The sequence below is a fragment of the Helianthus annuus genome, chromosome 17, assembly GCF_002127325.2.
Source record: "Helianthus annuus cultivar XRQ/B chromosome 17, HanXRQr2.0-SUNRISE, whole genome shotgun sequence".
NCBI lineage: Eukaryota > Viridiplantae > Streptophyta > Magnoliopsida > Asterales > Asteraceae > Helianthus > Helianthus annuus.
In genome coordinates, this window is record NC_035449.2 from 188896185 (window position 1) to 188918464 (window position 22280).

A 22280-nucleotide genomic window follows, 5' to 3' on the forward strand; every position below is an offset into this window, starting at 1 on the left:
CCAAGGTTTCAGCCTAAATCTGCCTCGGAAAAATTTGACAGACCTAGAAGTAATTCACCGAGAGTAAACAAATATTATGGTCAATCAAGGAATTTTCAAGGTCAACAACAAAATTGATACAAGCATACCAGTGGTCGAAATTTTCAGCAAAATGACTTTAGAAAGTATAACAATCAGAATTTTGGAAATCAATCGAGAGTTCATTAGAAATCAGGGTTTGTAAACCAGAATAGGAGTTTTAATAATCAGACAGAATTTTGGAAATCAATCGAGAGTTCATTAGAATTGTAAGGTCCAAACTTTGTAAAAGGACAATCGAACTACATTAAACGAAATACCAAACGGGTCGAATAATGTATAAGTAAAATTCTGCATTTAATTTCACATTAACCAACTATATAGTTATGAACAAGTTTTGAACCCCAAACGTTTCACAAAATATAAACCAAGTTCTTGACTACAAGTTCAACATCTAACTACTTCCGGGTTAACTTACATACAAGACCCGTTTTTAACGAAAGAAAACATTTAACAAAAGTTTAGACCATGACTAGAGACTTCGCGGAAGCGTGCATCGCAAGTGTGTTCGGTCCAACTATGCCATCCATCAAGTAGCTTTACCTACATACAACCAACCAATAGACATTTCAATTAGATAATTCATACAACCTCAAGTTATTAGTCGAACTACAATATACTCTTTTTCAACCGTCATTCGAACATGAACTCCTCAACTTAGCACAACATCATTTCTTGCTTATTCGACCCATATCCATATCATGTATAAATTTACACTAAGCTCATTACAATTATGCAACTTTGACAAAAGAACATTGACGCATCACATTGTTACATGCTAATAATATTTTGTAAGCGAAGAACTTACCTTTGTCGTTGTTTGTATGTGATCCGGAGTGACTCGAGCTTTCTTCTTTAATCCCTATATCCAAAAATCACATGCTTTAGGTTCATGTCATTCCTTTCATTCCAATATCAACATACTTTCATTAACAAACAACCGATTCTCTATTCTAACCCTTCAACATTGTAAATCCTACGATTAATTCATTCGAGCATTTTGACAAACACTTGGCGTGCATACTAATAATTAAGCATAATGTACAACTATTTTATGCCCAATTGACTCATTCATATTAATAACTCTAATAACATCAATTTCACTCAACATCTCATATAACCTTTGTTTTGGTCAAAAATTACCGAAGTAATTAAGTGATCAAATTAGTTAAGTGAGGTAGTGTGCTAGAAATATGTGTGAAAAATATTCAAGTTAAGTTATTTGCTAAAACAGTTTCAGGATACGGCTCAGGATATTGAGCTGTATCTACGATCAAACAATGAGCAAAAAAGTAAAGTAAATGACACGAGATGTACGAGGAAAGCCCTTGATCAATCTAGATCGCCGGCATAAAACCTCGGGAGCTGACAATCGCAGCTGCCTTGTTCTTCTTATTGCTTGAATAACCAGGATACAGTGCAGGATGAAGCTCAGATCTCTACTAAGTGTTACAATGATTGCAAGTGATGAGTGTTAGTGTGCGATTACAAGTGAATTGTGTATGAATTCGAGAGTTAGAAGTGGAGTGAGTTGAAGTGAAGTGTCCTACGAGATCTGGCCATCCATATTTATAGTAAAAGAAACCAACAAACTATCCTATTATTCCGGGATACTTTGGAATATTCCATTCTGAACGTTGAGGGCTGCTTCTACACGTTTTCCACGTGCTTATTGACTACAAAACCGGGTCTTTAGCTCATATAACCGTTACAATGTCAATAACATTGACCAACATCCGATATTCTTGCGGAATATGCCTTTCTGACCGTTACAAGACCCATTCTTCCACCATCAACGTCCATTTTTCAACCACCTTGAGCGAATCTTCAGGTAGATCAAGTCTTTTAACGTTGGTACCTTGCAACCAACGTTTTACAAGCCAATCGTTAGTAATAGTCAGGATACTGCCTCAGGATATTACCAATATCCTGGCCCGGTATCCTGATACGGTATCCTGATCCGGTATCCTGATCCGGTATCCTGATCATATACAACTAATAAAAAATCAAGATACAAAGTCAGGATATGGGCTCAGAATTTCACCCATAACAATTGTCCCCAAAAATATAACTGTTGGATATCCTGATTCCAACGGGTATATTTTTTAGTCATTCCAACATGTCTGGTAAGGATATCTGTTTTAAATATTCCTGCATAGGTTTGGTTACTTCAGAATACTATCATGTAATGAAATTAGAATTACTCCCTTTTACGCAGATTCCATCAAGGACCCTGCTACTTTTGATCCAGAGGAGCTTGGCAGCTTTTCTAAGCCTGCCTTGGTGAAAAAGGAGCCATATGTTGCCATTAGCTCTAAGCCCTCTGCTGCTACTGCCGAAGGTTTCTCTAATGGTGACCTTGGCTTCATGGAATCCATCGAGCCCATGATCTCCTTCCCTAATAAGGTAAGTATCCAGATCCTGTATCCCGTACACATATACTGAACATGTATCCTGGTTAGTTTGTCTTTAGTGATACTTATATTTTGTAGGGTCTAAATTATCTGGTCGTCCTGCACTTAGAACAATTTTAATTTCCTGCAAGTAGAATAGTTTGACAGTTGAAGGTGGAGGGATCCTGTGTTTTCAGGACGAAGCCTTCAACTGTTTATGTAAATATGTTTTAAAAACTTAATTGTATTCTTGGTGAATGGGTCGCTTTTTGAGACGAAACCAAGAATACAATTTTTTGGACCAATAACAATAAACTAACCTTTTCGACCTTATCTCCGTGTTATATGTTATTTTGAAAAATTTGTTCTGAATATACTGATCAGGATACTGATATGACACTTAATTGCTTTGTCACATTTGTTCAAAATGTTTGACAAAAACTTAGTTAAATTCAAATTTTCATAAAAACTTAACTTACTCAGATAAGGCCTTCAAACTTAGGAACAGTAAGAATCCATACCAGAAACACCTAGGCAAAAATCTTCATTCTTAAACCTTTGAATCATTCGCAATGTCCCCAGTGGGATATAATGTTGGCATAGGTTTCCTTCTCGCTCCAGCATAAATGTCCCATGTCTGTGCAAGACTAGTATGTTGTACCGGGATATGATCCTTTAGCAATTCTTCAACCAGTTGTTTAAACTTAGTAATCTTTTTTCAAAAATTTATGTAGACTCGTAAATGATTATGTTTTTTTTTTTTGAAAATATACTTTGGGATTATCCAAAAACTTTGTATTTTATTGGGACTAAACCCATTTTCCACGCATTTAAGCCGGAGTATAAGAACCTCAAGACTTGAAAAGGTGAAAACCTTTAAGTCTTTGAGTTTTACTGGGGATTTTACCCACGTTTCGTGCACTACAGGCGAGGGTGTGGAAACCCCAAAACTTAGAAAGGTGAAAACCTTTAAACCTTGGAAGAGTGTGAAAACACTCTTGTTTTCGTGCGCTACAGGCGGGAGTGTATAAACTCCAAGACTTAGAAAGGTGAAAACCTTTAAACCTTAGAGAGTATGAAAATACCCTTTCGTGAGAGAGGGTGATCAATCCTCATATACCTTGAGGATCCAGGGTATAGCCAACAGTAACGAAATTGTCAGCCACTTTTACATGAACTGGTCCCGCCACCTTGAACTATCCCTGGATAACCTGCGCTCTAGGCGGGGTGTTTAAACCCAATTCGTGAGAAAGGTGAATACCTTTAAACCTTTGAAGGGATCAGGATCCCTTAAACGTGAGAGAGGGGGCCAATCCTCTAATCTTCCGAAGTATCCTGAGTGTGTATCCTGGAGCTATATCCCGAGGCATATACTGCAAAACAACTTTAAACTAAAGTGGGTGTTAGCCTGGCTAGCACCTCTCCGATGCTTAAGTCAGTGTTGGGTTCAAATACAATAGAATTATATCTAAAAGAGATAGAATTCATACCATCCCGAGTCAGAAATTAAATTCTAAACTCACTTGAAATAGGATTTGAGATGTATAACATTCCAGGATCTTTGTAGTATATCCCCCTTCCATATTCTTAAGCTGGTATGCTCCTTTTCCGGATTCTGATTCTATCTCATAGGGTCCTTCCCACTTTGGAGCCAACTTTCCATCAGCAGGATTCGTAGTATTCTGAAAAGCTTTCCTTAACACCCAATCTCCGACTTGGAACCTTCTAGTCCTTAGATTCTTGTTATATGACCTGGATATCCACTGTTGATATGCTGCCATCCTTAGCTTTGTTGCATCCCTTGTTTCATCCACAGTATCTAATTCTTCACACATTGCTTCAGGATTCTGCCCAGGATCCTGAAGATTGGATCTTGCTGTAGGTATCACCATTTCTGTTGGGATCACCGCTTCTGCTCCAAATACTAAGGAGAAAGGGGTTTGGCCAGTTGCACTCTTTATTGTTGTTCTATCGACCCACAAAATAAAGGGTAATTCTTCTGCCCATCTTCCTTTTTTGGCTCCATGTCTCTTCTTTAAGTTATTGACAATTATCTTGTTTGAGGATTCTGCTTGTCCATTTGCTTGAGGATGTACCGGAGTAGACTTGATCATTTTGATTCCCCAACTCTTGCAAAAGTCAGTAGTCCTCTTGCTTATAAACTGAGATCCATTGTCACAAATAATTTCAGCTGGTACTCCAAACCTGGTCAGGATATTCCTCTTTATGAAGGATACTACTTCTTGGTCTCTAACTTGAACAAATGCTCCAGCTTCAACCCACTTAGAGAAATAATCCGTCATTGCAAGCATAAAGACTTTTCCTCCCGGATCTTTTGGTAACTTCCCTACTATATCCATCCCCCATTTCATGAACGGCCAAGGGGACGCTACAGGATATAGTGGTTCAACTGGTTGATGTACCTGTCACACCCCAAAATTTCCACGTTTTACCGGTGGGCCCGGTGGGGGTATTGTGACGTAGTTGATATCGTCATGGTCAAACACACAATAATATAGCACAGCGGAAGGCTGGGTAATAAACTATTACAAACCGTACTGTCTGTCGGAGTTCAAATAAAATACAGACCGGAATGTAATAAGATCCACAGGCGGATCAAAAGTACAATTTTTACAAGAAAATTAAAAATAACAGACTCCGGGCATCTACGGGATTTGCAAGATCCTCTACAACACCCTATAGCTCCAGCATATTACGATAAGTACCTGTCAAATCAATCTTTGGAAAATACGTCAGTATACACTGGTAAATACAATTTAACTGACTCATTTTGAAAATGTTAAGAAAATTGATTTAGGTGCACAAGGCACAAATCCTTTATAACTTGGGACAATCTTATTAAGATCTTGTATACAGTTTTATATGCTTGTCATACATGTGGGGCCGGTTTGTAAGCCGGACATGATTAACTGACTCACCACTTTGAACCCACAAAGGAGTTATCCCCAACTTGTGGGTAAATTAATATTTAGCATTTGCATCTGTCGGGTGCATGCCTGCACCCCGTGCACGGTCGTGGCCATTAATAACTTAAATGAGTCAAGGATATCCAGGACACGGTCGTTAACCCCCAAATGTTTATGTTATCAAACAATACAGATTAAAACGGGTTATGCGGATTTATTAAATCACAATCCAACGTAACAATCCCATACCCGACCAAGCGGTATTAGTATACCGTATCCCAAGCCCGTATAGGGAAAATAAGTTAAAAGTATTTACCTGGCGTAGCAGTAATTTCCTAGAGTTTTCTGAAAGGCACTTTTTACTGGTAGCTATAAATCTGTATAGAAGGTTTAATTATCTATTAGGATGCTATTAGGTCTTTTCCTAAGTCAAGGACTTAGACCGATTAGCTAGAAAGAAACCTTATGGACCTAACCGATAGATTAAGCGGGAACCGGAATAGAATGTGAATTTGACCCGACAAGCTTGGATGCTTGTATAATATGGGTAAGCTATACACATTCTGGAAGTGAGGTTTAAAATGACATGGTTATGCCCGTTCCGGTTATTTTACGCAACTAGTCACGTGAACCGATCGAAACGCGTAAATGCGTAACGGGTAACCGGACAAATTATAAACAGGTCTTAATCATTATTATGCTCATAATATGTTAATATATCAGTAATATATTAATGTTTATGCCTAAAAGAAATTTTAAATCAAAATATGTCCCTTAAGGGCATTTTGATAATTTTAATATTTATAAAAGAGATTTTATAACAAGCTGAAGTTCTGGTCATAACTAATCAGCAAAAATATTTATTTTATCTCATTATATCAGTAAGATATTATACTTATGTGAGTTTTATCATTCATGGCCAAACTATGTCCCGTAAGGGTATTTTGGTCATTTCACATAGGCTTTTAAGGGCATTTTTGGAATTCTGAGTTCACGACTTATACCTACTGTAATAATAATAAAATTTATGTAAAACTTCAGTAGGTATTAGGTCTTAGGTGTTAATTATAGTTTAGAACGATACTATGCGCTAAAATAGTGTAAATTCGCTAATTGACGATAGTTAAGGGGTTTTATGAAAATATGAGATTTTGATCACCTTTGAATGCTTAAAATAATTTATTCAATATATGAAATCAGTAGAAAAAGGTTTGGCATTCAAATCATTTGTAAAACTCATTTTATGCATAAAAAGGGTATTACCGTCATTTACCGAATAATACGAGAACTCTATGGTATGATCAGTTTATAATCTGATCAATAATTCCAATAATCCCTAAAAATAATATCTTAACAGTAGGTAATGAGTTTCGGGTCAAAAACTAAGTTTAAACATGCCTTATGCACGATATCGTTATTTACATAGTTAAAAGCTTCAATTTACGATATCGGGCACAACTCCTATTTGGGACCAAGAACTGATGTCAAACTTTTAGAACATGACTAAATATCAGTAGCAAAGGTTTTAGTTTAATCATTATGTTAAAAATCTCAATTTTATGCAAAAAGGGCGTTTTAGGCATTTATGAGCATAATTACGATCAAGAGCATAAAGTACAAATGGTTAGGTGCCATGCCATATAACTTCAGGGAGTTGTATTATACTATGGTATGGCCCTAACGGAAATTTTAAATCATGTAAGAAAGAAGCTTGAATGGGTTAGAATGATAGTCATCGCAAAAGTTATGCTTTTGCGACTTTTAATACGATTCAAGCTTAGACAATTAATTGTCGGATTAGGACAGGTAAAACATGCTTATATAATCATTATTGTGTCATTAGAATGTTACAACATAATTTAGAAACTCAGATTTATTAATTTAAATCATTTTTATCATTTCTGTCCAGTTTGACTTTTTGTCAAACTACTTTGACCCGACAATTAATTAGTCAAACGAGATAATTAGGTGACACCCTTTCAGGGGTTAATCACCTATGCTAATAAGATTTCATAACCACTTTCAATTTTATCAGTGGTTAAGTCTTATATAAATAAAATGAAAGTCAAACTGAATTTACTAAAAGTTTGACTTTAATGCAATTAAACTAAATTAAACAACTAAACAAGTAATTAGAAGCTCACTTAAGGTCCAAGCTGTCTTTTCTACACTTCAAGTCCACTTGTTACTGCTGAGAGCTCCAGAGCAAGTCCCAAGCTTGAGTTGTTGCAAGTGTGAGTTATGAACAAATGACTAGCCTCTCTTATATAGTGAACATCTTGATCTTGGATCACTTCCAGGTGTTTGTGAAGGCCCTAGGATCACCCCAGGTGTCCTAGTGGTTTTTAATTACCGTTCAAGCATCCATGGTATCAATTTTTACCAATCTAAGTCGGTTATACGGGTTAACATACACCTGTCCAAACATTCTGCCCAGCGACATCTTTACGGACCGTAAAGAAATCCCCTTGCGGTCCGTAATGAACCCTTGCGGACCGTAAGTCCGTCCTCTTGCGGTCCGTAACCGAACTCAGTTCATGTCGCCAGTTAGCTCCCTTGCGGACCGTAAGCCTAAGGCTATACGGTCCGTAACCGTTGACCAGAAGACAAAATTTTTTTAAAAACTTCCACACTTCACCCAAGTATTCACATGTCCGAATCTTGGTCATAATCTCAGTACATTAGTCCAAAAAGGCCAGTCCTGCATGTCCAATAGTTGAACCATGCACTTATGTCTCCTTGTTTGAAAGAATTGTCCATATTAGCAAAGTTGTCGGCTTCTTGAATGGTTTTACAATTTCTACCAAATTTTGAATATGTGAACCATCAATTGTAACCAAAATCTTATATTTGTAGCAGCCATATGACAATGTGTTTATATAATTTTTTTATAAAGCTTTCAAGGAATTTATTTAACATAGTCATTCAGAGGTAGGATTAACATGTTGACATGCTTTAAAATTCCCGTTGCTTTATTCATTATATGTACACACAACTCGGCCCCACATTTATAAAAATCTTTTAATTAAGGGTAGTCTTCAACAATGTTCATCCGAAGTTCACATTTTGCTATGTTGTCAATATAATTTCTTTCATGGGTACAACTCGTTTAAAATCCGGTACACGTGTCTTTGTATATTTGGATGCATTTTACCGTGGTGTTACATCCTCACCCCCTTAAAAGAAATCTCGACCCCGAGATTTACTGGAATAAGTGAGGGTACTTCTGTTTCATAGTGGATTCCACTTCCCACGTATACTCAGGACCTCTACGAGCATCCCATTTAACCTTCACTATGGGTACATATCTTTTTCGAAGTTTCTTGTCTTGTCGATCCTCAATTGCTATTGGCTTTTCAATGAATCTTAAGCTTTTGTCAACTTGCACGTCTTTATGAGACATTGCTAAAGATTCATCGGCTAAACATTTCTTGAGATTACAAATGTGGAAGACATCATGAACTCCACTCAGCTCTTCTGGTAGTTTTAGCCTATAAGCTACACTGCCAACACATTCGAGGATCTCAAATGGTCCAATGTATCTGGGACTCAGTTTCCCTTTCTTGCCAAAACGCATTACACCTTTCCAAGGTGATACTTTTAGCAATACTTTATCGCCCACTTCAAACTTCAGGGGTTTTCGTCTTAAGTTAGCATAACTTTTCTGCCTATCCCTGGCAGCTTTTAGGCGATTAGTAATTTGGATAACCTTTTCTGTTGTCTCAAGGACTATTTCAGGTCCTGATATCTGAGCTTCTCCTACTTCGGCCCAACAGACAGGTGTTCTGCATCTCCTACCATACAATGCCTCAAAAAGGCGCAGCCTGAATGCTGGTATGGTAACTATTATTATAGGAGAACTCGATTAGAGGCAGGTGGTCGTCCCAACTACCACCCAGATCAATAACACACGCACGAAGCATGTCCTCTAAGGTTTGAATTGTGCGTTCGCTTTGACCATCGGTCTGCGGATGGTAAGCGGTACTAAAATTTAGTCGTGAGCCCAAGGATTGTTGAAAACTTCTCCAAAAGTGAGAAGTATACCTAGTGTCTCTATCAGATATAATTGCCACTGGTACTCCATGAAGGGCTACTATCTTATCAACATACAACTGGGCCAACTTATCGGAGCTGTGAGTCTCTTTGATGGGTAAGAAATGAGCTGACTTCGTCAGTCTATCTACGATAACCCATATGGTATCGTTTCCATGCTTTGTTTTGGGTAACTTGGTTATAAAATCCATGGTCACCATTTCCCATTTCCAAGTGGGAAGTTCCGGTTGTTGTAGAAGCCCTGATGGTTTCTGATGTTCTGCTTTAACCTGAGCGCATGTCAGGCACTTTGCTACGTGGGTGGCAATAGATTTCATTAAACCTATCCACCAATAATTGGCCTTTAAATCGTGATACATCTTGTCACCTCCCGGGTGAACCGAATACTTAGAATTATGGGCTTCCTGAAGGATTACATCCCGTAATCCTCCCTGAGCAGGAACCCAAATTCTGCCATCCATCCTGAGAATTCCATCATTCCCGGGTGTCAATTGTTCAGCTGATACACCTAGCTTCTCATTTGGAAGGTTTTCTTCCAGCATAGCATCTTTTTGAGCAGCTAAAATTCTTTCATTCAAATTACTTTTCAACTCAATGCTCTTTGCATTAATCCTAATCGGCTTAACTCTTTCCTTTCGGCTTAGAGCATCGGCAACTACGTTTGCCTTACCTGGATGATAGCGAATCTCGCAATCGTAATCATTCAATGTTTCCATCCAACGACGTTGTCTCATATTGAGCTCTTTTTGATTAAATAGATGTTGGAGACTCTTATGATCCGAGTAGATCACACATTTTGTTCCATACAAATAGTGTCTCCACAGTTTCAGTGCAAACACTACAGCACCTAGTTCTAAGTCGTGAGTGGTGTAGTTCTTTTCATGTATCTTTAGCTGTCTAGATGCGTATGCAATTACACTACCCCTTTGCATGAGCACACATCCCATGCCGGTGTGTGAAGCATCACAATAAACAACAAAATCTTCAACTCCTTCCGGTAATGACAAAACCGGAGCATTACTCAATTTTTGCTTTAAGGTTTCAAATGATTCTTGTTGCTTGGGACCCCAAATAAATTTCTCCTTTTTACGGGTCAAGGTAGTCAATGGTGCAGCTATTCTTGAAAAGTTTTCAATGAATCTTCTATAATATCCTGCTAAACCCAGAAAGCTGCGAATTTCCGTGGGTGTCTTAGGTGCTTCCCAATTCATTACAGCCTCTACTTTGGCAGGATCTACTTGTATACCGCTTTCACTGACTACATGTCCAAGAAACTGGACCTTACGAAGCCAAAATTCACACTTGGAGAATTTGGCATATAACTTTTCCTGTCGAAGCAACTCCAAAATACATCGAAGGTGCTTTTCGTGTTCTATCTGGCTTCTCGAGTAGATAAGTATGTCGTCTATGAAAACAATGACAAACTTATCTAAATAAGTTTTACAAACTCTATTCATGAGGTCCATGAATGCGGCAGGCGCATTAGTGAGTCCAAACGGCATCACTAAGAACTCGAAGTGTCCATATCTTGTCCTGAATGCCGTCTTTGGAACATCTTCGGTTCGAACCTTAAGTTGATGATACCCAGATCTCAAATCTATCTTCGAGAAGTAGCTCGCTCCTTGGAGTTGATCGAACAAGTCATCGATCCTGGGTAAAGGATAACGATTCTTGATCGTTACTTTATTCAGCTCACGGTAATCAATGCATAACCGCATTGATCCGTCTTTCTTTTTCACAAACAAGATTGGAGCTCCCCATGGTGATGAGCTAGGTTGAATGAAACCTTTTTCCAATAATTCATCCAGTTGGGTTCTGAGCTCTTTCATTTCAGTAGGCGCTAGACGATATGGAGCTCGTGCAATAGGCGCAGATCCAGGGAGGATATCGATCCTGAATTCTACTTGCCTCTCAGGAGGTAATCCAGGTAGTTCGTCAGGAAAGACATCTGGGTAATCTGAAATGATTGGAATATCTTCGATCTTTGGCTTTGGGTCGTTAACAGACACCTGGGCCATGTAAATGACACATCCGCCTTTCATACACTGAGATACTTTAAGAATAGACACATTGTTGGGCAAGCCGTACTGCGTATCTCCTTGAATAGTGATTGATTCACCAGAAGGGGTTTTGATAATGATAAGCTTTTTATCACAGGCGATTTAGGCTTGGTTGTGCGACAACCAATCCATGCCTAAAACTATATCGAAACCGGCCAATTTCATTGGTAGGAGGGACAGCGGGATAGAATGATTCTTAATGGATATTGAACATCCATCAAGAAGAGTCGAAGCGGATTCTAAGGTACCATCAGCGAGTTCTACCTCATATTTTATGTCTAGAGTCTTAATGGGCATATTCAGAAGTTTACAAAACTTATGATCTACAAAGGACTTATCAAGACCGGAATCAAATAAGACTCTAGCATAAATATTATTAATGAGGAAGGTACCTGTTATGACGTTATCATCAGTCACTGCTTCCCTCGCCTGCATCTGGAATACTCGGGCATTGTTCTTCTTAGCCTCATCAGGCTTCTTCGTATTCTTGGGGCAATTGGTCTTAATATGCCCCTTTTCCTTACAACCAAAACAGGTTGCATCTTTGATATTTCGGCACTCAACAGACTTGTGCCCTTTCTTCTTGCATATCCCACATGGTTTGGCCTGGGATTCCCGGTTGCACTTGCCGAAATGCCTTTTATGGCAAGTTTTGCACTTGGGTTTGTTATCAGTCTGCCCTTTCTTGGAACCAGAGTTCCCTTTCCCCTTCTTGTTCGAATGTGAGGACTGATCATCCTCTCTCTTCCTCTTTCCTTCTTCCGGGTTTTTTTTGCCCTACTTCTCACAATATCCAAAGTAAGAGATAATGACAGATCCACAACAGACCTGTAGGTGGCTGGCTTAGAAGCCTTCACATTTCCTTTAATTTCGGGGGCCAGACCACCAATAAAGCGTGCGATACGCTTAGGTTCAGGGGTGACCAAATACGGTACCAATCTGGACATGGAATTAAAACTTGTCACATAGGCTCTGCAGTCCAGATCCTTCATTACAAGAGTGTGGAAATCAGACTCTATACGCTCCACTTCGTGTTGAGGACAATAAGTGTCCTTGACCAAGTCGACAAACTTTTCCCATGAAAGATTGTATAGATGCACTTTCCCCGTAGATTGTACAAGTGCCTTCCACCACGTAAGGGCATCGCCCTTAAAGGACTGTGAGACAAACATTACTACATCTTCTTTAGCGCATCCGCTTATATCAATAACAGTTTCCATTTCATCCAACCATTTCATACAGTCTATCGCCCCTTTTTCTCCTGTAAAGTCTCGTGGCTTACAGGATACAAAATATTTGTAGGTGCACCCTTTAGCATGCCTGGGAGTAGGTTCAAGGACAACCTGCCTCTTAGGTATGCTATCCTGGTTGGATGAGTGTATTGACTCAGCTTTCTTAAGGGTGAGAGTACGTGATTCAGAATGGGCTTTTGAAGGAGGTTGAGACCGACTATTACTCGGCTCTTTAAACTTGGCATCTACCGCTCGAGAGACAGCAGCGGTGATCATAGCTTGTAGTTCTGCACCAGTAATGTTGATTCTGGTGTTGCCCTAAGTTGGATGACTGTTTACTTCATCTGATCCAGCCATTTCGGAATGCTATAATATAAACAATAATAGTAATTTAAATTATATATACATTCATCGTATTGATGATTTATTGGTCATGGTATTATTAAACCATTTAGACCCTTTATAATATGTAATAATTTAAAGCAAATAAAATGCATTATTACTGAGCAGGGAAAATTTATAATTTCCACACTGCCGATGTCCTTTATACTCATTTGTAGCTAAAAGCTAAATTACAAAATGAGTTTGAGATTAACAATTCTCATAAATCAGTGATCTCTTAAGGTCTGAACAGAGTTCATTTCCTTTTCGACAAGAAGTTTTATAATTCATACTTCCATTGTCTTTCTACACCTTTGCTTAAAGCATGCATCTCAAGTGGATGTCTTGGTGTGTATATTACACTGATGTTTGTTAGCCAGGGTTCATATAGACCAATTTGGCTTTATTGTGACTTGGAAGGGTCCAAGTACTTTTTGGAAACTTGTGTGATTTTTACATCACATAGCTAGGAATGTTAACATGCAGTTAACAGGGATTTATTATCTTAAAGAGGTTATTCCATCATAGCCAATTAATGCATTGGCATAGGTTTTTACCCCTAAGAGTTTATTTGGCAGATCAATTATAAATTGAAAAGAGATAACAGGATGTATTAAAATACATAATTTAAAACTAAATTAAAAACTTCAATATAAGGATAACAAGAACAGTTGCCCTAAACGGGACTTCGAAAGAAACTACCCATGCAAGGGTATACTGAAATGAAAATAAGTCCGCGCAGGGACTCGGTACAGAATCAAACAAATGTCCATGCAAGGACTTTATTACAACAAACAGAAAGCAAATACATCCTTCTATTTCTTCTTTCCCTTGATGAGGTTGGCGAGGCCTTTCATAAAGCTCGTATGGCTTTCCTTGTTTTTCTTATTTTTCTTCTCAACCTTCTCCAACCTTTCCAAGATTTCCTGCCTTTGTTGTTGCTGCTGCATTTGCTGAGGTGGTGGTGGTTGGTGCGGGGGATACTGATAACCCTGAATCGGGTAGTCCGTTGGAAGCATAGAAGGGTAAACGGAAGGATAAAGTTGATGGTACTGAGCAGCTGAAAGGTATGGGTCATGAGTTCCAAAGTCCACTGGGTATTCCGACGGGTCTACATAAGGGTTATACCCGGTTGAACCTGGGTATGTCGGAATGGGGTTGTTAAAACCCGCAGGTGGCTGAGATGGGGCATATGAAGCTTGCGGAGGATTATCCTCCGGTGCCACGTTGGAGGGTCCACCTAGCTGGGGATCCTTAGGAATGACTGGATAGGAACTTGAACCACGAGGAGAACTAAAACGAGGTCCTCCCCTAACAGACATACGGGCGTTTCTCCTACGGCTCTGAGGTTCGGGAGGTGGCGGAGGTTGTTGTGGCGGCTCCTCTACTGGAAGTGGTGGTGGTGTAACAGCTTGAAATTGGGGATCATCTAAAGGCGGCTGGGCCGGAGAGTTATGATAGGACGGGGTAAAGAACCAATCATAAGTAGCCATTTTCTCCTGAAAGGAGTCAGGTCCATCATAAGGTGATCCTTGAAAAGGGGACCCACTAGATATACTAATAGGATGACCAGGGGTTCCAGTTTGCAATTCCGGATCTGGATCATCATCCGTTTCCATCTCTTGAGAGAAATGGTCCTCCGGGCCCATTGGGTTAAAACCAAGAAAATCATTGACATATTCGGCTGGGTTAAACTGTCCCGGGGAATATAGCGATTCGGAATTGTGAAATGAATGGGATTGTAAGGAGTGATGAGAATGTTGAGGTTCTTGAGAGTGATAAGATGGTTGGGAGTGCTGTGGGTGCTGGGGTTCAAGAGGATCAAATGGTCCAAAGGATGGGTGAAAAGATGGTGATGAACTCAATGAAACAGAATGTCTTGCTGGTTCAAAAGGTTGTCCCCACAAATTATGAGAATCAGAAGTGGAGAAGGACGCCGATGGGGTGCGTCTGTGAGACGGTCCTGCTGCTGATGGTCCTCCCCGCATGGGACCTTTGCCACGTCCGCGCATTCTTGGAGGCATGATGGTGATTCCTGATTAAACAAGAAAGACAAAATAAAACAAACATAAAAGATAGCAAAAGAAAATAGAAGATGCATCCTAGGTCATTAGCCTAGACTCAAGAGTCTAAGGATTGTGCTTATTGTGTCATTGAGATTGAACACAATAGGGTAGTGTTCAATTCACTCAATGTTGGCTCTGGTACCAACCTGTCACACCCCAAAATTTCCACGTTTTACCGGTGGGCCCGGTGGGGGTATTGTGACGTAGTTGATATCGTCATGGTCAAACACACAATAATATAGCACAGCGGAAGGCTGGGTAATAAACTATTACAAACCGTACTGTCTGTCGGAGTTCAAATAAAATACAGACCGGAATGTAATAAGATCCACAGGCGGATCAAAAGTACAATTTTTACAAGAAAATTAAAAATAACAGACTCCGGGCATCTACGGGATTTGCAAGATCCTCTACAACACCCTATAGCTCCAGCCTATTACGATAAGTACCTGTCAAATCAATCTTTGGAAAATACGTCAGTATACACTGGTAAATACAATTTAACTGACTCATTTTGAAAATGTTAAGAAAATTGATTTAGGTGCACAAGGCACAAATCCTTTATAACTTGGGACAATCTTATTAAGATCTTGTATACAGTTTTATATGCTTGTCATACATGTGGGGCCGGTTTGTAAGCCGGACATGATTAACTGACTCACCACTTTGAACCCACAAAGGAGTTATCCCCAACTTGTGGGTAAATTAATATTTAGCATTTGCATCTGTCGGGTGCATGCCTGCACCCCGTGCACGGTCGTGGCCATTAATAACTTAAATGAGTCAAGGATATCCAGGACACGGTCGTTAACCCCCAAATGTTTATGTTATCAAACAATACAGATTAAAACGGGTTATGCGGATTTATTAAATCACAATCCGACGTAACAATCCCATACCCGACCAAGCGGTATTAGTATACCGTATCCCAAGCCCGTATAGGGAAAATAAGTTAAAAGTATTTACCTGGCGTAGCAGTAATTTCCTAGAGTTTTCTGAAAGGCACTTTTTACTGGTAGCTATAAATCTGTATAGAAGGTTTAATTATCTATTAGGATGCTATTAGGTCTTTTCCTAAGTCAAGGACTTAGACCGATTAGCTAGAAAGAAACCTTATGGACCTAACCGGTAGATTAAGCGGGAACCGGAATAGAATGTGAATTTGACCCGACAAGCTTGGATGCTTGTATAATATGGGTAAGCTATACACATTCTGGAAGTGAGGTTTAAAATGACATGGTTATGCCCGTTCCGGTTATTTTACGCAACTAGTCACGTGAACCGATCGAAACGCGTAAATGCGTAACGGGTAACCGGACAAATTATAAACAGGTCTTAATCATTATTATGCTCATAATATGTTAATATATCAGTAATATATTAATGTTTATGCCTAAAAGAAATTTTAAATCAAAATATGTCCCTTAAGGGCATTTTGGTAATTTTAATATTTATAAAAGAGATTTTATAACAAGCTGAAGTTCTGGTCATAACTAATCAGCAAAAATATTTATTTTATCTCATTATATCAGTAAGATATTATACTTATGTGAGTTTTATCATTCATGGCCAAACTATGTCCCGTAAGGGTATTTTGGTCATTTTACATAGGCTTTTAAGGGCATTTTTGGAATTCTGAGTTCACGACTTATACCTACTGTAATAATAATAAAATTTATGTAAAACTTCAGTAGGTATTGTTTTGGTCAAAAATCACACAAGGATAATGCAACCAAACTTCATGTAAATGGGGTATGATGCTTGGTTTGTAGAAAAAGTAAAGGATCACTTCAGTAAGAAATATGCAAAGACACAATGATTTATACGAGGAAAAAGCCCTTGATCAATGTATGATCTCCGGCATAAAAAACCTCGGGTGATGGCAACTACCGATCACCAAACTTCAATATATCAAAATATGGTTACAACTTTGGATGATAATGAGCTGAGTACAAGGATCACTATCGTAATGTGTGTCTAAGCGTGTGAGAATTGTGTTGTGTGTTCTTCCGAATGGGGAAGAGTGTTTATATATACAAGTGTAGGTGACCTATTTTAGGTAAAAAGACTAATAATCAGCTCATTACCCCTTTAGAAATAAAAGTAAATCTAGCCTAAATTATCGCCCTTGAATTGTGCTAAGTTTCCATATTCTCCACAACGTCTATTTCTGGTAATACGTGTGCGAGATTAGCGTGACAGGTTCCTTGTTTACGTTGCAAAGACCAGATCCCACTTGTAATTCCTGCAAGATAACATTAAATCCAAAGAGAACAATCGTTAGTATGAGGATCCTTAGGATGATCCGTGATCCTGATCCTGAAGCTCCTCTGAGGATCACTATCTGTCAAGGAAACAAGGATCACTTGTTAGGATAACATGTAAGGATCATAGGTCATAAAAATCCAGCCCTAACAATTGCCCCCAAAATATAAGGAGTTTTTATGTGATATAAACGAGTTATATTTTGCTGAATCTTAACTATAACTAACTCAACGGATATATATAGCCGTTAAGATGGAACTATCCGTTGCGATCTGACGTCATGGAAGTGACAGCCCTGCACAAATCATCATTATAAATAGAAATAGGGATAGGATCGAATGTATTTAAATTCAAAGCAACTCCCTTTATAACCGTATTCAGAAGATCAACCAGGTATTCTCCTTTTCATCTTCTTCTCTCTTGTTCTGTTTTTCATATCTCGTTCAGTATGTTGCTCCGGAATTCTCCTGCCAAGGATCAACAGAAAGGAAGCCCCTTTAAGAGCCAAGGGATCATCACAAACTCTGCTAAAGAATGCTGTATCTTTGCTGATCCTCAGATTGATAGGATTCGGTGCTGTTTTCCTGCAAATACGGTGTTCAAAGCTTATGATCCCTCTGCCATGAGTGACCACACCTCCGATTCATGGGTTGCCTATCCTGTGATCCCGTTTTCCATAGGTTATACGTATCCCTTTCCAGCCTTTACTCAAGCATTCTTCTCCTTGACCGGCATATCTTACGTCCAGGCCATGCCGATGATCTGGAGGGTTTTGTTTACCCTTGAAAGGATCATCGAGCAAGAGGGGATTGACTTAGGTATGGCCGAGTTGGGTGAGCTATACGATCTGACCACCTTTGGTTCCCATCGTTATCTGTTCAAACGTAGACCCGGGGAGGAGCATCAAATCTTCAAGGTTACCAAGAATGATACGAACTGGAAGCGGCGATTCTTCTTTGTTAGGAGGGATACCATCCCTAATGGGGAGGATCTGCCCAAGGAGTGGGCTACTCATGGTAGGATAGAGGATCCTGGAAGGATCACTATCAGACTTGTTCCTTAAGGCGAGGATTACTAATACTCTGTTTTTGTCTTTTGTGCAGCCATATCTGTTGCTCATCTCAAGTTAACTCCTGCTGCAAGAGAGAGAGTTCTAGCCTTCAAAAAGCTTGATCCTGAGACCAGAAGTTTTCAAGTTGCCATTCAAGATTCACAGGAAGTATCCTCCGCATCTGCCACTATGTCAAGTAAGTATCTTTATTTAAAAAGCAGTTCTATGTAAGATTTTAAATTAGTTAGGGTACTTATCTTGTTTTGATTGTGTAGGCGCTGGGAAATCTGTCAAGTCTGCCTCCAAGTTTGGTATTGACGAGCTTGCCAATGTTAAGTCTACAAGGAAGAAGACCCCTGCTGCTAGTCCCTCTGCTTCAGCCCCTAAAGCTCCTATTAGGGGTAAGGGAAAGAAGAGAAAGGTATCTGAGGATCTTCAAGGATTTCCCCTGCTCCGCCAGCAGTTTCTTGATTATGTTAATGAAGTAAGGATCATTGCCCCTGTTGGTTATCCTACTTGAATATCCTGCTTTAATATCCTGCCTGTATATCCTGCTTCTTTGAGGATCACCTGGTCCTGAACTTACCTTTTTCCCTTTCTGCAGAAACTTGCTGAAATAGAAACCTACCTTGGCCACGTCGAGGATCAAGATCGCCAAATCGCCGACCTCCAACAAATGGGCGTGTTGAAGGATCTCAAGATAGCTGATCTTGAGAAGGAACTCCGGGCTACAAAGGATGAAGCTGCTCAAATGCTGGTCAACATGGATGGTGAGAAGCAGGAGATCACCCAGGATGCCAAGGTTTCTGCCGCAATAACCATGTATAAGATCCAACTGCAGATGGCTGCGGAGGCTCAGGATCCTTCCTTCGACAGAGGCACATGGGACGTGGAAGGCTGGAAGGCAAGGCTGGCAGAGTTGGAGGATGATGATGAGGCCGAGGAGATCCCAATGCTTGAAGGTGGTGATGCTGGCAAGGATCAGGGGGAAGCAAGTGGAGCTGGTGGTGATGGTGCAGCGAAGGTTTGAGCTGCAGAATTGGGCGATGAAGGAAACTTCTAGACATAGCCGGAGCCCAATTTTTTTTTGTTTGATGGTAGTTTGTTTCGAACAATTTGATGGTCTGTAACTTGAACAATAGTTTTAGGATTAAGGATCCAGGATCCTTCAGACAATAGGTAGGATTGCAAACGGTGGAGGGATCCTCTGTTTGAGGGATGAAGCCTTTGTGATCCTGCCGCTTTTATTTACCTGCATGCTATGACCGCACAAACAATGGACACCCTTTTCCAACCCATGTGGACGAGCCACGTTTTGCTGGTAGAAACGTGGGTTGGCAATTTTGACAACTTTGAAGGGTTTAAAATCCTTTGTTAATAAAATAACTCTAATCTTTTTGGCTTATCTCGTGTTGTTATCCTTTGCTTATCCTCTTATTTTCCGCTTGTTTAGAAATGTATTTATTTGAGCAAGAAAAGTAAAGCAAATTATGTTTAAGAAGTTTAGGATATGATCCTGGATCAAATATCCTATAATTGAAAATTTTCAAGGTAGTTTATTTTAAGGATCATAGGTTCAGTTGTCAAGGTCTAAGGGTTATTCAAATGAATAATGAAATTAAAAATAGTTAAGGATCATACCTGAGGATCCAAGTTAGGATCCTAACCTTTAATCAGGATAACCATAAGTAAAAACTTTAATGAATAATAGGGATTAAGGATCCTTAATTGTTTAACTTCGAAAACCTGAAAAAATGGAATATAACTTGGGACTAAGCCAATATAAAAGATAAGTTAGTAACTGGGGACAAGCCCAAAGGATAACTGGGGACGAGCCCATAGGATCACTGGGGACAAGCCCGAAGGATAACTGGGGACAAGCCCAAAGGATGACTGGGGACAAGCCCAAGGATCGTATGTAAACTGGAGTATGGCCCTTACTGGCGACTATCCAATCTTAGTGACATGAAAATGCCAAAACCTTAGCTAACGTGAAAACGTTAGAAATCGTATGTAAACTGGAGTATGGCCCTTACTGGCGACTATCCAATCTTAGTGACATGAAAATGCCAAAACCTTAGCTAACGTGAAAACGTTAGAAACCTTAGGAACGGATGTATGGTACGTCTACCATTATACGTAGGATCCTAGGTATAGCCAGTACGATGAGGTTGTCAGCCCCGAAAGTGGGTATTGGTCCCAAAGACGTGAACTATACCAGGATCATCGTGCGCTACAGGCGAAACTGGGGACAAGCCCAAACTGGGGACAAGCCCAAAACTTTGGAGGGTTGGCCAACCACTTTGATCTTCTGTAAAATGATAACAAGTCTGCAAAAGCTTAAACTTTGTGAAAATAGATGTTAACTGATTAACATCTTTAACTTATGATAAGTAATAAGTATAAAATGAGTGAAAATGAAAATGAAAGTAATGTGTTACCAAATGTAGAATCATATATCCTTTGAGGATCCTGGATCCTTAATCAGAATACCGGTATCGCTGAGGATCCCTGATCCTTCTTACTTAAAGTATTTTTTGAAATGAACAGCATTCCAAGCTCTTGGTAGGAGATCACCATCCATTGTTATCAAATGATATGCCCCTTTCCTGATTCAGCTTCAATTAGATAGGGGTCTTCCCACTTTGGTGCTAGCTCGCCATCAGAAGGATTTGTAGTGTTCTGGAATGCTTTTCTTAGCACAAAATCACCAACTTGAAATCTTCTAATCCTGACATTCTTGTTGTACGCTCCAACCATTCTTTGTTGATGACTGGCGATTTCCTTTTTTCTGTCTTTGAGCGAAAACTTCTTCTTAGGATGCAGATGTTATGTTGGTTGGTGTAGAATATTACTGTGTCTTTGACAAGCATCACACTTCTTTGTGTATTCCACAGCATACGTCTTCATGGTAGGCCAATAGTATCCTGTTTTAAGGATCCTTGAGAATAGTGCTTTGCCCCCAGTGTGGTTTCCACAGTCTCCTTGACTTTGAAAGCTTTAGGATTTTGTCTTGTAGAGATCTCTCCATGTTGTATATATCTTAGGATTGGAGGAAACCAGGATCCTGAATTCGACTGTGCAGGATCACCAGGTATGATTGCAGAATCCTTCACTATCTCTATATGATCCTCAATTGCAGGAGTTAAAACATGGGTATTGAGTATTTTTCACATCTTCTGGCATCTTTAGGAATGATCCAAGGTTAGTTATTTTCTTCCCTGGGTACCTGTGGTAGACTGAAAAAGCAAAAGAATCTGCCAGTTTCCTGACTATTTCTAAGTACTTGATTAGCTTTTCACATTTGACAGTGTAAGAACTATTATAATGATTAGTAATTGATAGAGAATCTACATATACTTGAAGATACCTGATCCTCATATTATTAGCTAATTGCAAACCTGCTATCAAGGCCTCATACTCTGCCTCATGATTAGTGGTTTGGATTTCACATGCAATGGATTGGGGTATAATGTCCCCCTGTGGCGATTTTAGTAGTGTGCTTTGTCCAGTTCCTTTAACATTTGAAGCTCCATCCATGAAGAGTGTCCAAGGATCCTTGGTCTTCTCAAGTTGTTGAACTTCTAATTCAGCTTCCCTTTGTAGATCACTACTGAAATCAGCCACAAAGTCAGCTAAAGCTTTGGACTTGATGACAGTCCTAGGTTCATACTTAATGTCATATGCATTAAGCTTGACTATCCACTTTGCCATTCTACCTGCTATTTCAGTTTTCCTGAGAACATACCTGGCCTCAGCATCAAGTAGAATTTT

General features: G+C 39.4%; 1 long non-coding RNA gene across 1 annotated transcript in view; it reads right to left on the reverse strand.

The window, feature by feature from the left end:
- Nucleotides 1-523: 523 nt before the first annotated feature.
- The window catches only part of LOC118488970, a 65258-nt gene continuing 43501 nt past the window's right edge, over nucleotides 524-22280 (reverse strand). The window contains exons 2-3 of the long non-coding RNA XR_004885474.1: nucleotides 887-940; nucleotides 524-621 (exon numbers count right to left, since the gene is read on the reverse strand). This is a non-coding gene — a long non-coding RNA (uncharacterized LOC118488970). The remainder of the gene's footprint in view (nucleotides 622-886; nucleotides 941-22280) is intronic.